Here is a 15,410-nt window from a genome sequence, read left to right on the forward strand (position 1 = left end):
GTAGAAATGTGACATAAAATTTGAAATAATATGTTTAAAAGTTCAAAATATGACCTAATTTTTAAAATTGTGAATCTTAAAGGTCAAAAATTAGATAAAAAGTCAAAATCATAAGCTCAGGTCATAATTGTGAGTAACAAAATTGAAAATATGACATGAAAACACAAATTAATTTTGTTTGCCACAATTCTGACTATTTCTTACTATTTCTGCTCTTTACACTTCAAAACTTTTATGACTTAAGGATATTTTGAGTCATCAGGGTTAAGTTTACATTTTTAAACTGGAGGAAACCATGAATGCATGAATGCTGACCTAACACTGCTGGACCAGTTTTAATAAAAAACATGATATGATCTTGTGGGCCGGTGGTAACTGTACCATGAGATTATGCCTTCGGGCCTTCAGTTTGACACCCATGGGTTCGGGTAAGTGAGGAGGGGGATAATATTAATAACAACACACCACAAACTAAGGAAAACTCAGCAAAAGTTCGTACGCCACTCCCTGTCCCACAGCCGTGGTCGCCCCATTGTAGAGATCGGCTCGTAAAGATTGAGGGTAAAATGAATGTGCAAAAATATACGAAAGCAAAAGGTCCATTCGCTACGTACATTTTTTTTTTACATTACAGTTTCATTTAAACAGCGTTATCTTGTAGACATCTGTTTTCACTTTGACATTAAAGAGGATTTCTTCACAAAAACAAAAAACAAAAAAAAAAAAACATATTCTAGTGACCACGACTGATTTATAAAAGAAATTAAAGGTAAAACATCCAAAGGGTGAATACATTTTGTAGGCCCTGCATGACAGTTCGTAAGAAATGTTTTCAAATTGAGATAAAATCACACCTACCTTCAAACAGACTCAGCAGGAGAAGAACAGCGCACACAGCAGCCTTCATCTTTAAGTCTAGAAAATAAAAAATATTTTAGTTACAATTAAAAGTGGAGGGTTTTTTTACATTTCATGAAATGTTTTAAATATTTTATTTTGCAAATGTTTTTGCTATTTCCAAAATGTTGTGCAGCCAGACATCTAGCAGGACTAGGAGATCTCCCCTTTCATAAATGCACCAACCAAAAGGTCATTTTGCAAAATAAGACACTAACAGTGATACAAGAAGCCAACAAAGGGGTATATTTTGATTTTTAAGAATTAGATAAACATTACAGATAACTCTAGTTAAATATTAAAATGGCGATTCCAACTGCTTTCACAAAGAAAAGACTAACAAAGAACTGTGTAAAGAAAATTAAGTGAATAGGCAGTTAGCTGCTGAATTCTCAATCTAAATTTAAAACAGGTCATGGTCGTTCTTACCTTGTGCCCTGACTTGTTGGTGCTGAAATGTGCAAAACAAAACAAAAAAAAGTGCCGTTAACTGTCGCTCTTTCACACATTGCTTGAGCAATCAGCCACATGATTGCACTCAGCATGTGACTGGTCAGGTTTGACTGCAATGCAACCATCTTTCCTGTCGTGTTGCAAAAGAGGAATCATCCCCCCGTTAAATTTATACAAGAAATACCATTATGACCCTTTATGGCTCGCCATGTACACAGTTATAGTCATAGTAGCTTATTTGTTTTTGGTTTTATGTTCAAGACTCCTGCAGGCTGTTATTATCAAGAAATTCCTTGTAATATTCTGGCAATTCTCCAGTAATTAGAAAATGCTAAGCCAAACCCCTGAACTCTAGCCCTAACCCTGTCCCCCTAACCCTAAAAATGACTTGAAAATTATTCAGGAAAGACTCTTTAATTAAGTGGGCCATAAAAATACATTACCTGGGAATTAAAAAGCAACTTATATATAAAATTATCATCTTACTTGTAAGAAACTTTTAAAAATAATTACCAGAGAAATGTGACAATATTGCAAGTGTTAGGGGGTTAGGAAATTTCATCTCCCATCAACCGCCTCACAATTCCCCATGACCACATAGTTGTATAGGATACGTTTTAGGGTTAGAGGATAGGTTTAAGGTAAAATACCACCTACAGTCATGAACGAAAGTATTGGCACTCCTGGAATTTCTCCAGAAAATCCACAATTTCTCCCAGAAATTGTTGCAATTACAAATGTTTTTGGTATACATGTTTATTTCATTTATGTGCATGAAAAACACAAAAAAGCAGAAGAAAAAAGCCAAAATTGACATAATTTTACACAAAACTCAAAAAATGGGCCAGACAAAATTGTTGGCATCTTTTTAAAACTGTGGATAAATCATTATATTTTAAGCATGTGATGCTCATTTAAACTCACCTGTGGCAGTAACAGGTGCTGGCAATCTAGAAATCACACCTGAAGCCAGTTAAAATGTTGAAAAGTTGACTCAACTTTTGTGTTGTGTGCCTGTGTGCGTCACACCAAGCATGGAGAAGAGAAAGAAGAGCCCAGAATCACCTGAGGACTTAAGAAGCAAAAATGTAGAGAAATATGAACAATCTCAAGGTTTCAAGACCATCTCCTGAGATCTTCAAATTCCTTTGTCCACTGTGTGTAATATAATCAAGAAGTTTATAACCCATGGAACTGTGGCTAATTTCCCTGGACGTGGACAGAAGAGAAAAATTGACAAAAGAATGCAACGCAGGATAGTTAGAATGGTGGATAAACATCCTCAGTCAATTTCCACACAAATTCAGGCTGTCCTGCAGACTCAGGGTGCAAAAATGTCAGCTCGAACCATACGTGGACATCTGAATGAGAAGAAGCGCTATGGCAGGAGACAGAGGAGAACCCCACTGCTGACAAAGAGACAAAAAAAAAAGCCAGACTGGAGTTTGCAAAAATGTACCTGAGTAAGCCTCAATCCTTCTGGGAGAACATTTTGTGGACAGATGAGACTACGGTAGAGCTTGCTGGAAAAGCACGTCATTCGACTATATACTGTGTCAGAGGTCATGGGTGTTCCAGTAGGACAACAACCCGAAACAAACCTCAAAAAGCACCAAGAAATGGTTGGAGAGTTCTGAAGTGGCCAGCAATGAGTCCAGATCTAAATCCCATTGCACACCTATGGAAATCTCAAAAATGCTGTTGCAAGAAGGCACCCTTCAAATCTGAGAGACCTGGAGCAGTTTGCAAAAGACGAGTGGTCCAAAATTCCAGCTGAGAGGAGTAAGAAGCTTGTTGATGGTTATAGGAAATCATTGGTTTCAATTATTTTTTCCCAAGGACGTGCAACCAAATATTAAATTGAGGGTGCCAATAATTTTGTCTGGCCCATTTTTTGAGTTTTGAGTAAAATTATGTCAATTCTGGCATTTGTCGTCTGCTTTTTTGTGTTGTTCCAATGCACATAAATGAAATAAACACATGTATACCACAAACATTTGTAATTGCAACAATTTCTGGGAGAAATTGTGTATTTTCTGGAGAAATTCCAGGGGTGCCAATACTTTCGCTCATGACTGTAATTACAAGAGATTTGCCACAATATTATGAGGGTTAGGGTTAGGGGGTTAGGAAATTCTATCTCCTATTGACCTCGCCATAATGCCCAATGACACTGAAGTTGGGCGGGATAAAAGTAAGGGTTAAGGCCCATTTATACTCCCTTTACGTACGAAAATGTATACGTCCTTTTCAAACAATGTTATCGTCACTGCTCACATACTTCCATACATCCTTTACGTTGGCATGGATGTTAACCAATATATCCACCGGGGGGGGGGCAGCCTGGAGTCAAAAGTTTATGACAACAACAAACTCAAAAACAAACATGGCGACTGTGGAGGAGGTATTGATAATTTACCTCTTGCATAAAAGACAAAAACGGAGGCAGCGTTTCTAACCAACTCGCACAACTTTTCCTAAAAAAGTTCCATTATTTCTTCTTCGTGTCTCACTAGAGATATGTATCGGGTAGTGACAGCAACACTGCCTCCACGGTTTCTAGTGGTTCTGCTCCGTTTGGCTCATATCCGTAAGCTTTATGGAAACGTGCAGAAATACAGACGAAATGAACACGGAGCACGGACAGAAGGCTCCATCTGTATCTGAATCCGTATTTAATGTTGAGAATAAATGGACCTTTAGTGTTTAGGGTAACCCCCCCCCCCTTATTACTAGAGATATGCCACAATATTACAAAGGTTAAGGGAAGGGTTAGGGCTAGGGGGTTAAAAAATTGTATTTCCCATTGATAGTCCCACAATGCCCGTGTAGTTGTGTAGGATAAGTTTTAGGGTTAGGGTAAAATACCACCTAATTGCCAGTGAATTGCCACAACATTACAAGGGTTAGAGCTAGGGGGTTAAGAAATCTCATCTCTCATTGACCTTCCCATAATGCCCAGTGACACCACCGTTTATACCCCACATTAACACAGATGTGAATCTGTGTTAATGTGAGGTACATATGGGGTCAGAGTGTCATTAGGAGGCATTGACATTCATTCACACTGAGCATTAAGGCTGACAGCCTATGATTGGATGTTAATTCAGGGCGTCAACAGGGTAGGATTAGGGTTCTGTCACATCTTTCTCCTTGTTTTAAACAGTGGTTCATGTACAGAAGCCTTTGGATCCTAAATAATGCTTAAAACTGATATTAGGGCTCATAAAGCATGCTGATAGAGAACATTTATCTCTATTTCTGCTCCCTGTGATTGAAAAATGCCTCACATTTACATCAGATGATGTGTTATTAAAGCTGAGGTGAGACGACTCAGCTTTAATGAATGATCAGATTCAGCACTTCATCATGTGAAGAATAAAAACATCCATACTCTGGTATTAAAATGTCACTCTATTTCTTTTTATTTGTCTTTTTAAATTGGTTATAAAAACACACAGTGGAGTGTCACTCAGCAGTATATCTGTTTTGGTTTAAATGCAAATTCAAAGTAGGAGTGTAACGGAGATCAGGGGGTCCTGGCTGCAGAGGATTTAGTTGCAGAGGTCGGTGCTGCAGCAGCTGGCGTATATTCCGGGTGTGAATATGTAACCCTGACATACATTCATGTTCATGCAGGAGCGGAAGGATTGACCTAAGAAGATGAGAAATCAAAACAGTTAGGCTGCATCTTTATCACCGACATGACAGAAAAATACACAACATGCATGACTGAAGACTCAAACAAGATGCTCAGAAAAGTTGGTAAAGCAGCTGCAGGTCTTACTGATGGGGGATTGGATGATGACGGAACCACAGGCATCAGCCATTGGCCAGCAGGTCTGGGTGGTCGTCGGGGTGCAGAGATCACTGCCCTTCCCGAAACAGTAGTTGCATTTAAGAGCCTCACCTGCAGACAGAAATAACAGACATAAAGATTCTTTATAGCATTTTACATAACATTTTCAGTTATTTTGCAATCAAACTTTAGTCCTGCTGCTGTAAATTTCCATTATAAGAATAAAAATAATGTATTCTTGCATTTATAGAGGACTGAAATCACACCAACCGTGATACAGACTCAGCAGGAGAAGAACAGCGCACACTGCAGCCTTCATCATTAAGTCTAGAAAATAAAAAATATTTTAGTCACAATTAAGAGTGGAGGTTTTTTTTGTTGTTGTTGTTTTTTGTTTGTTTTTTTTACATTTCATTTAAGTTTGAAATATTTTATTTCGCAATTTTTTTGCTTTTTATAAAATGTTGTGCAGCAGGACATCTAGCAGTACTAGATGATTTCCCATTTCATGAATGCACTAACCAAAAGGTCATTTTGCAAAAAAAAGACACTAACAGTGATACAAGAAGCCAACAAAGGGGTATATTTTGATTTTTAAGAATTAGATAAACATTACAGATAACTCTAGTTAAATATTAAAATGGCGATTCCAACTGCTTACACAAAGAAAAGACTAACAAAGAACTGTGTAAAGAAAATTAAGTGAATAGGCAGTTAGCTGCTGAATTCTCGATCTAAATTTAAAACAAAAGTCATGGTTGTTCTTACATTGTGCCCTGACTTTTTGGCTCTGAAATGTGCAAAAAAAAAACAAAAAATGTGCTGTTAACTGTTGCTCTTTCACACATTGCTTGAGCAATCAGCCACATGATTGCACTCTGTGTGATTGGTCAGGTCTGACTGCAATGCAACCATCTTTCCTGTCGTGTTGCAAAAGAGGAATCATACAATACAATTATGCTCCTTTATAGCTTGCTATGTACACAGCTGTAGCCAACAGGTAATATACAAAAGGAGTCCTGACCCAGGTCATGCTGGCCCGTGCATTGCCCTTCAGTTCTTACATCAAACCATAGACGGGTTGCTAACTAACCCCAACCCTTACCAATAAGCTGCATTCAGCAAGCAAAGTTCTGACAGTAGCTTATGTTTTGTCTTGGATTTTACATTCAAGACTCCTGCAGGCTGTGAAAAGGAATTCTAGTGTCTTTAGGGGCCTATTTTATGTAATGTTTTTGTCTTCATGAGCTTTTAAAAGTTTCAATTTTGCTCCAGAAGTTTGCACAACAAAAAAACAATCTACCAGAGCAATGCTAAAACTTCGATAACACCTTATTGTAATGGGCTCTAATTACCCAGTAATTTTATAGTAATCAGTTAATTATCTCATAATTTCTCAAGACAATGGTGACAATTACTCAGAGTTAAGTTAGAATTTTACCAAGTAATAACTAGGAAATATGGTAATATTAAAGAAGCATTTATGAAGTAATTAAGTATCAACTATCAAGTAATTCTTGTTATATTCTGGCAATTCTCTGGTAATTAGAAAACACTGAGCCAAACCCCTGTAACTCTAGCCCTAACCCTGTCCCCCTAACCCTAAAAATGACTTGAAAATTATTCAGGAAAGACTCTTTAATTAAGTAGGCCATAAAAATACTTTACCTGGGAATTATAAAGCAACTTAAATAGAAAATTATCGTCTTACTTGTAAGAAACTTGTAATTACCAGAGAAATGTGACAATATTACAAGGGTTAGGGGGTTAGGAAATTTCATCTCCCATCAGCCGCCTCACAAATACCCATGACCACATAGTTGTATAGGATACGTTTTAGGGTTAGAGGATAGGTTTAAGGTAAAATACCACCTACAGTCATGAACGAAAGTATTGGCACTCCTGGAATTGCTCCAGAAAATACACAGTTTCTCCCAGAAATTGTTGCAATTACAAATGTTTTTGGTATACATGTTTATTTCATTTATGTGCATGAGAAACACAAAAAAGCAGAAGAAAAAAGCCAAAATTGACATAATTTTACACAAAACTCAAAAAATGGGCCAGACAAAATTGTTGGCATCTTTTTAAAACTGTGGATAAATCATTATATTTTAAGCATGTGATGCTCATTTAAACTCACCTGTGGCAGTAACAGGTGCTGGCAATCTAGAAATCACACCTGAAGCCAGTTAAAATGTTGAAAAGTTGACTCAACTTTTGTGTGTGTTGTGTGCTTGTTTGTGTCACACCAAGCATGGAGAAGAGAAAGAAGAGCCCAGAATCACCTGAGGACTTAAGAAGCAAAACTGTAGAGAAATATGAACAGTTTCAAGGTTTCAAGACCATCTCCAGAGGAGATGTGCACTGCCTCCATGGTTTCCAGTGGTTCTGCTCCGTTTGGCTCATATCCGTAAGCTTTATGGAAACGTGCAGAAATACGGACGAAATGAACACGGAGCACGGACAGAAGGCTCCATCTGGATCTGGATCTGTATTTAATGTTGAGAATAAATGGACCTTTAGTGTTAAGGGTAAACCCCCCCCTAATTACTAGAGATATGCCACAATATTACAAAGGTTAAAGTAAGGGTTAGGGCAAGGGAGTTAGAAAATCTGATCTCCCATTGATCGTCCCAAAATGCCCGCATAGTTGTGTGGAATAAGTTTAAAGGTTAGGGTAAAATACCACCTAATTGACAGGAGATTGCCACAATATTACGAGGGTTAGGGTTAGGGGGTTAAGAAATCTCGTCTCTCATTGACCTCCCCATGATGCCCAATGACACCACCATTTATACCCCACATTAACACAAGTGTGAATCTGTGCTAATGTGGGGTATAAACGGGGTCAGAGTGTCATTAGGAGGCATTGGCATTCATTCATCCTGTTTAAGGCTGACATCCTATGATTGGATGTTAATTCAGGGCGTCAACAGGGTAGGATTAGGGTTCTGTCACATCTTTCTCCTTGTTTTAAACAGTGATTCATGTACAGAAGCCTTTGGATCCTAAATGTGAATGATTTAATGAATGATCAGATTCAACACTTCATCATGTGAAGAATAAAGACATCCATACTCTGGTATTAAAATGTCACTCTATTTCTTTATTTGTCTTTTTAAATTGGTCATTCAAACACACAAAGGAATGTCACTGTTTTGATTTAAATGCAAATTCAAAGTAGGAGTATAACAGAGATCAGGGGGTCCTGGCTGAAGAGGATTTAGTTGCAGAGGTCGGTGCTGCAGCAGCTGGCGTACGCTCCGGATGTGTGTATGTAACCCTGACATACATTCATGTTCATGCAGGAGCGGAAGGATTGACCTAAGAAGATGAGAAATCAAAACAGTTAGGCTGCATCTTTATCACCAACATGACAAAAACATACGCAACATGCATGACTGAAGACTCAAACAAGATGCTCAGAAAAGTTGGTAAAGCAGCTGCAGGTCTTACTGATGGGGGATTGGAGGATGACGGAACCACAGGCATCAGCCATTCCTGAGCAGGTCTGGGTGGTCGTTGGGGTGCAGAGATCACTGCCCTTCCCAAAACAGTAGTTACACTTAAGAGCCTCACCTGCAGACAGAAACAGCAGACTTAAAAATTCTTTATGAGCATTTTACACAATGTCCGACATTTTTAGAGTTATTCTGCAATAAAACTTTAGCCCTGCTGCTGTAAATTTCCATTATAAGAATAAAAATGATGTATTCTTGCATTTATAGAGGACTGAAATCACACCAACCATGATACAGACTCAGCAGGAGAAGAACGGCACACACTGCAGCCTTCATGTTTTTAGTCTGGAACACAAAGAAGAAGAACACTGATTCTGCAAACTGGATTTGATCAATTTCATGATAAAAACCAACACACAGATCTCAGTGTCTCTGATATTCACCAGTTTTCAATGTTGAGGAAAAAAATCAATAACTGCATCTTCTTTCTGGTAGTTCACTGCGGGTATTTTCCACAATATAAACTTCTACTTCTAATGATTATTGTTGCAGTCAATGCTGTCAACATAGAGCTGTTAAATGATGAAAAAACAATGTTTCAAAACAGGAATCACAGATTTCCTCTGTTAGGAAAGGGCTAACAGCTCATTTATCAAACGTTTGTAAATGTTATGGTGCAAGAAAGGAAAGTTTTTGGACATATTTGTTTTACACAAGACCCCAGCTTTTATTTGTTACACATTTTATGACATATTCTACTTATTTGGAGTTAGTAGCACCTGATAAATATAATTTTTCCTCAAGTAATCAAAAAATATTATTGTATAATTTATATATATATATAGTGCCTAACAAATTTATTAGACCACCAACCAAAGTAAGGTTTATTCCATAGCTGCCCTAAATTAACAGCATTGGTAATTACAAAATCATTTTTTATGTTTCTGCAATGGTTAATACACCAATAGGTAGAAGCTCTTTAACCCAAATTATATTTTTAATGCTAAAATATAATTATCATTGTTATCCATGAATTTCCAAATTTACTGATTTACAAAAAAGCTGAAAAAATAGTAAAACACATTATTATTTCTTGATTAATATGTCAAATTATAGTGATTTACTTGCACTCCTGAACAGAAAAATGAGTTTTAGTGGTTGAATGTTGTGCTTGATTCATTTCTGACTTCTCAGAGAAGCCCAGTGAGCCGGCTCAAATTCGGGTGAATTCAGTTTGAAATTCCTCATTCCTGTTCAAAATGGTAAAACGTGGAGAGCTCACTGAAAATGAAGGAGTCCGCATTAAAGCACTTCATGATGCTGGATGGTCTCTGAGACAAATAGGGAAAGATATAAAATGTTCTCACAGTGTGGTCAAGTATGCTTTGAGTCAATTGCCGAGACTGGTACGTACAAAATGCAGCAAGGAAGAAGCAGGAAACGAAAGTTCACTGAAGCAGATGTCAGACACCTCAAGATTTGAAGTACTAGAGACAGAAGGAAGACCACTGCTGATCTTCAGTGATGAATGTTTCTAGATCAGAGTCTGAGAAAGTCTCCAGAATGACCATAAGCAGACGACTGACAAGGCTTAAAGGGAAGAACAGCTGCTAAGAAGCCATTATTGAGGCCTGCAAACATCCAGAAATGCCTCAGATTCGCCAGGGAGCACAAACACTAGGCTGTTGATGACTGGAAGAAGGTACTCTGGATGGACGAGTCCAAGTTTGAACTCTTGGGTCAGCATCCTTGTGTTTATGTCCGCAGAAAAGCTGGAGAAGGTTTTGATGCCAGATGCATTGCACGGTGGAGATTCCATTATGGTATGGGGATCCATTTGTGGATACGGTGTGGGCAAATGAGTGAAACTCAACGGTATCATGAACAAGAACGTCTACCACAACATCATACACCAACAAGTCAATGACCCCAAGCATACTTCAAAGCTGTGCAGAGACTATTTGACCAAGAAAAAGGAATCTGGAGTACTGGAACTGATGGACTGGACAAGTCAAAGTCCAGATTTTAATCCTACTGAACAAATTTGGGATTTAGTAGATTCAAAGATTGATCGCACAAAAGTTTCATCTAAAGCAAGTCTGTGGGAACAGCTAGAAACTATGTGGAACTCAATAACTAAAGAGACTGTGGAAAAGTACATAAAAACAATGCCAGCAAGAATGCAAGCTGTTATCGAGGCCAAAGGAGGCCATACAAAATATGAAGTTTTTTGGTTATTATGTGTGAAAAAGAACTATTTAGTTGTTTCAGTTTGTTATTTGCCAAATAAAAACCATGAACATTTTTAGTTTTAAACAAGTTTTTGAAAGATTTTTAAAATATTTATGTTTTCTCATTTTTATTACAGGTGGTCTAATAAATTTGTTAAGCACTTTATATATATATATATATATATAGAGAGAGAGAGAGAGAGAGAGAGAGAGAAATACTTTTATTGATATTATAAAAAATATTAACATATACATAAGTATAAAAATATACATACGTTTAAGACTAAAAGTACATATATATACTTCCTTTACTTAATGTAATTAAAAATATTAACATATATACATATGTAGAGAGAGAGAGAAAAATTAATTGTATTATTATTATAAAAAACAATAACATAAATATACAAATGTACACACATTAAAAACTACAAATACATATATATAAAAACATATATATATATCATGTATGCATATAATCTTGTTATTTGGAATTAGTAGCAGCTGATAAATGTAATTTTTTAATAAGCAATCAAAAAGTATTATAATTAATATTAAGAAAAGGAATATACACTGTGTTCCACATTATTATACAAATTGGTTTTTAGTGTCATAAACATTAAATTTTTTGTTTTTTAATGAAACTCATGGATGGTATTGTGTCTCAGGGCTCTTTGGACCACTGAAATCAATCCCAGACACCTGTGGTAATTAGTTTGCCAGGTGAGCCCAATTAAAGGAAAACTACTTAAGAAGGACGTTATTAAGCAGGCCACAAGTTTTCAGGCAATATGGGAAAGAAAAAGAATCTCTCTGCTGCTGAAAAGCGTCAAATAGTGCAATGCCCTGGACAAGGTATGAAAACATGAGATATTCCAGTCAGAGTTTCTGACTGACCACTTTTTTCCATGGTACAAAAAGAAGAACAGTGCCTTTCATAGCAAAATTATCTTCATGCATGACAATGCACCATCTGATGCTGCAAAGAATCCCTCTGTGTCATTGGCTGCTATGGGTATAAAAGGAGAGAAACTCATGGTGTGGCCCCCATCCTCCCCTGACCTCAATCCTATTGAGAACCTTTGGAGAATCCTCAACCTACAGATCTATGAGGGTGGGAGGCAGTTCACATCAAAACAGCAGCTCTGGGAGGATATTCTGACATCTTGTGAAGAAATCCAAGCGGCACATTTATAGAATGTGTGGAGACCAAGAAGATGAAAAATCAACGAGGAAGGCAAAAAAAAAGAAATGATGACGAAGAAGAAGAATATTACAATGACAACAAAGAAGAGTCCAAAAATGAAAAGAAGAATAATAGCACTATCTTATATCTTCATATAGAAAACTGCAATGACAAAGCAGCTTCCACAAAGACAAACTAACAAGTAGGCTGTTTTTATTCTGAAAATCAAGTTTAAATCTGCCTCTGAATTCTTGGTCTCCATGTAAAATAAAGTCATGTTGGTTCTTACCTTGTTCTCTGAGACGTCGGCTCTAAAATGAACAGCCTGTAATCTCAGCTGCTGCTTTAACTCAGTTGTGCAATCAGACATAGGAATGTGCTCTGTGTGTAATTGGTCAGGTCTGACTATGACAATAGTGACATTCCCCCGTGTTGCAAAAGAGGAATCTACAGGCTGCCTCAATCTCTGATTTCCTGCTCACCTCACAGACATGTAATTCTCTGCAGACGGGGCTTTTTGTTATAACTGATCCATTAAAGTGTAAATTTTAAGTTGAATAAAGCTCAGGATTCACGCAGTGATTCATTCTGTGTCAGATCTGTCTGATTTAGCTCAGTTAAAGGGGCTTATCCCAAAAAATCCTTTGTCTCATGAAAATTCTTCTTTCCTTCAAAGAAGGCAATCAAAGGTATGCTGCAGGATTTGAGTAGAATCAAAATGCCCTTTTTCTCACATGTAAAATGTATTTAAAAAGGCCAAACAGCTCTTCTCAGGTCCTCATCAGAGCCACTGTCAGTGGTAACACCTGTGATCAGTTACACAAACCAGGTGAGTGAAACCCCATTGGTTCAAGAAACCAGGAAGTGCAACGTTTTGTCAACACATGTTAAGGACACCTTGTCAAATTTTGTCCACTTGAGAAGACACTTTTTCCAATTTTGACTAAAGAGGACAGTTGTCAGATTTTGTCCACTTGAGAGGACAATTTGTCTAAATTTGTCAACTATAGAGGACACCTTGTCAAATACTTTCCACTTAAAAAAGACACTTTATAAACTTTGTCCATTTCAGAGGACACTTTGTCCAATTTTGTCAACAAGAGATGGCACTTTGTCAAATTCTGTCCACACAGAGGGCCATTTGTCAGACTCTGTCCACGTAGAGGTCACGTTCTTAATGTTTGTCCTCTTCAGATGACACTTTGTCAAAATTTTACAATTGGACTGTCTGTCAAACTGTACATGTAGAGGACACTGTCGAATTTTGCCCATTTAGAGGGCACCAAGGAGGACAATTTGTAAAAATGTCTACTTCAGGGACTCAAAAGAGGGCCTGTTGGCTTATTTTGTCCACTTAAGAGGCACACAAGAGAACAATGTCAATCTGTAGTCTTAGAGGATGCCTTGCTAAATTTTGTCCTAAAGGGCAGCAGGAGGTCAACTTAGAGGACTTTTTGTCAATTTCTGCCCACTTTAAAGACAATTTGTCAAAATTATTTCTCATATAAAATAAATGCAGAAGAAGCATCTTTCATTCAAACAAACTCTGAACAAGACAATGGTTTTTGCTGATGTCTTTATTCATGTTTGCATGAAGTGCTCAGTCATCGTCTTTCAGTTGCAAAGGTCAGTTTCACAAATTTGAGCGATGAGGTAGGGGTTGGCCTCCATGTACTTGGCGTCATTTCGCGTTGCGCACCTCTTGAAATAGAAATATGCTGCAGAAGAAACAAAAGCAGTGTCATGCAAAGGTTCAATTTACCCTTATAAAATGTCCTAACTAATGCAGTCCTTGAGTCACTTACAGGGACTGCCCATGTTAACACTGACGCAGACATCCTCTCCCCACCCACACTGTTGCACTGTGGGGGTGCATGATCTTCTTGTAATAAGGCATTGATTGCACCTCAGAGCCTCAGCTGAAAAACAAAATAACCATGGATTACTTTTTAATATGTATTTCTCATCACTGAAGTGATAACTGCATGAATCTTGTGGTTTGGCTGTTGAAACTCTTAACATAACTGACATCTTACTTGACCTTTATGAGTGGTTAAACGGAATCTGAAGACTGGATGCTTAACTCTGTTTCCTGTTTGACACTTAGTCACTGTCATCGCAAATTTGAGTATTGTCATCTTCTTCGGATGTGCCTGGGCTAACTGCGGCAGGATTCTGCCAACCTTGTAATGTACATACCTATGCAATACATTGAGCTAAAAATATTACTTCCTGTTTCATGGCAAACAAACTGCTATGGTGACACCATTGGACATACAAACTGGACTTTTTTGCCCACCAAACTTCAAATTTCTACGCTCTATTTATTACAGGGGCGGATTTTTTGTCATTATTGCGCCACTGAGTAATTTAGCCACGTCTATCAACAAAATTCAGTTGATCTCGGTTTCTCACTGGGCGTTTTTTCTACCACGTTTCATGTCCGTACAGGTACATTGAGCTTTAAAAAAATACTTCCTGATTCCTGGTTAACAAAAATTGACATGGCGACAACGCTGGACATAGACTTTTGCACCACGTAGGATGTGCCTGAGTTTTGAAAACCTTGTGAAAAATGTAATTTTTTGTGAGGACCAGCAACTTTTATAACATTTTGGTGTTTTGTACAACATTTGTTAACTCTTCATCCATGAGGGCTATTGTTATTTTACACCAAAGATGAAGATGATTTGATGAATGCCCTCAGAGGAGATAAAGTTAGAATGACCCCTAGAAATGACTGCTGTGCTGAAACTAATATTTTTACACAAAAATCAAAATGGCACGCTTCCTGTTGATTTGGCGATATGGATCCAAGAGACTTTTTGTAGGTCCTGCCATTATACATATGCCCACCAAATTTCAAAATTCTATGCTCAATGTGCTGCAGGGGCTACTTTGAAACATTATACCACGTTTCATGTCTGATAGGTACATAGAGCTGAAAAATAAAACTACTTCCTGTTTCATGGCAAACAAAAATTGCTATAGCAACACTCTTTCACGTAGACTTTTGCTGTTCAAACTGGAACAAGTTACCCCTCTTCGGATGTGCCTGACTGAATTACAGTGAGATCTGATCAACCAGCATGACTTGTGAAACAATGATACATAGTCCTCACACTGGTTTGGTGCTCGGGTCCTAATAAATCAGCAGGGTCTAGAACTTACCACAGCCGATGCAAACAATGAGTAAAGTGACAGCAAGCTGGATGGTTTTCATCCTGGATTATTTCTGAAGCGTTTTCACCTTTGAAGACAGAAAATCGACAGTTATAGCTCTTATTTTTGTACCTGACTGGTTCAGATTGTTATCCCTGACAACATTACAGAAAAGATCCTTGGAGAGATAGAGCTATCACCAACACAGAGGCATAACA

This window comes from Cheilinus undulatus, linkage group 24, assembly GCF_018320785.1.
Source record: "Cheilinus undulatus linkage group 24, ASM1832078v1, whole genome shotgun sequence".
NCBI lineage: Eukaryota > Metazoa > Chordata > Actinopteri > Labriformes > Labridae > Cheilinus > Cheilinus undulatus.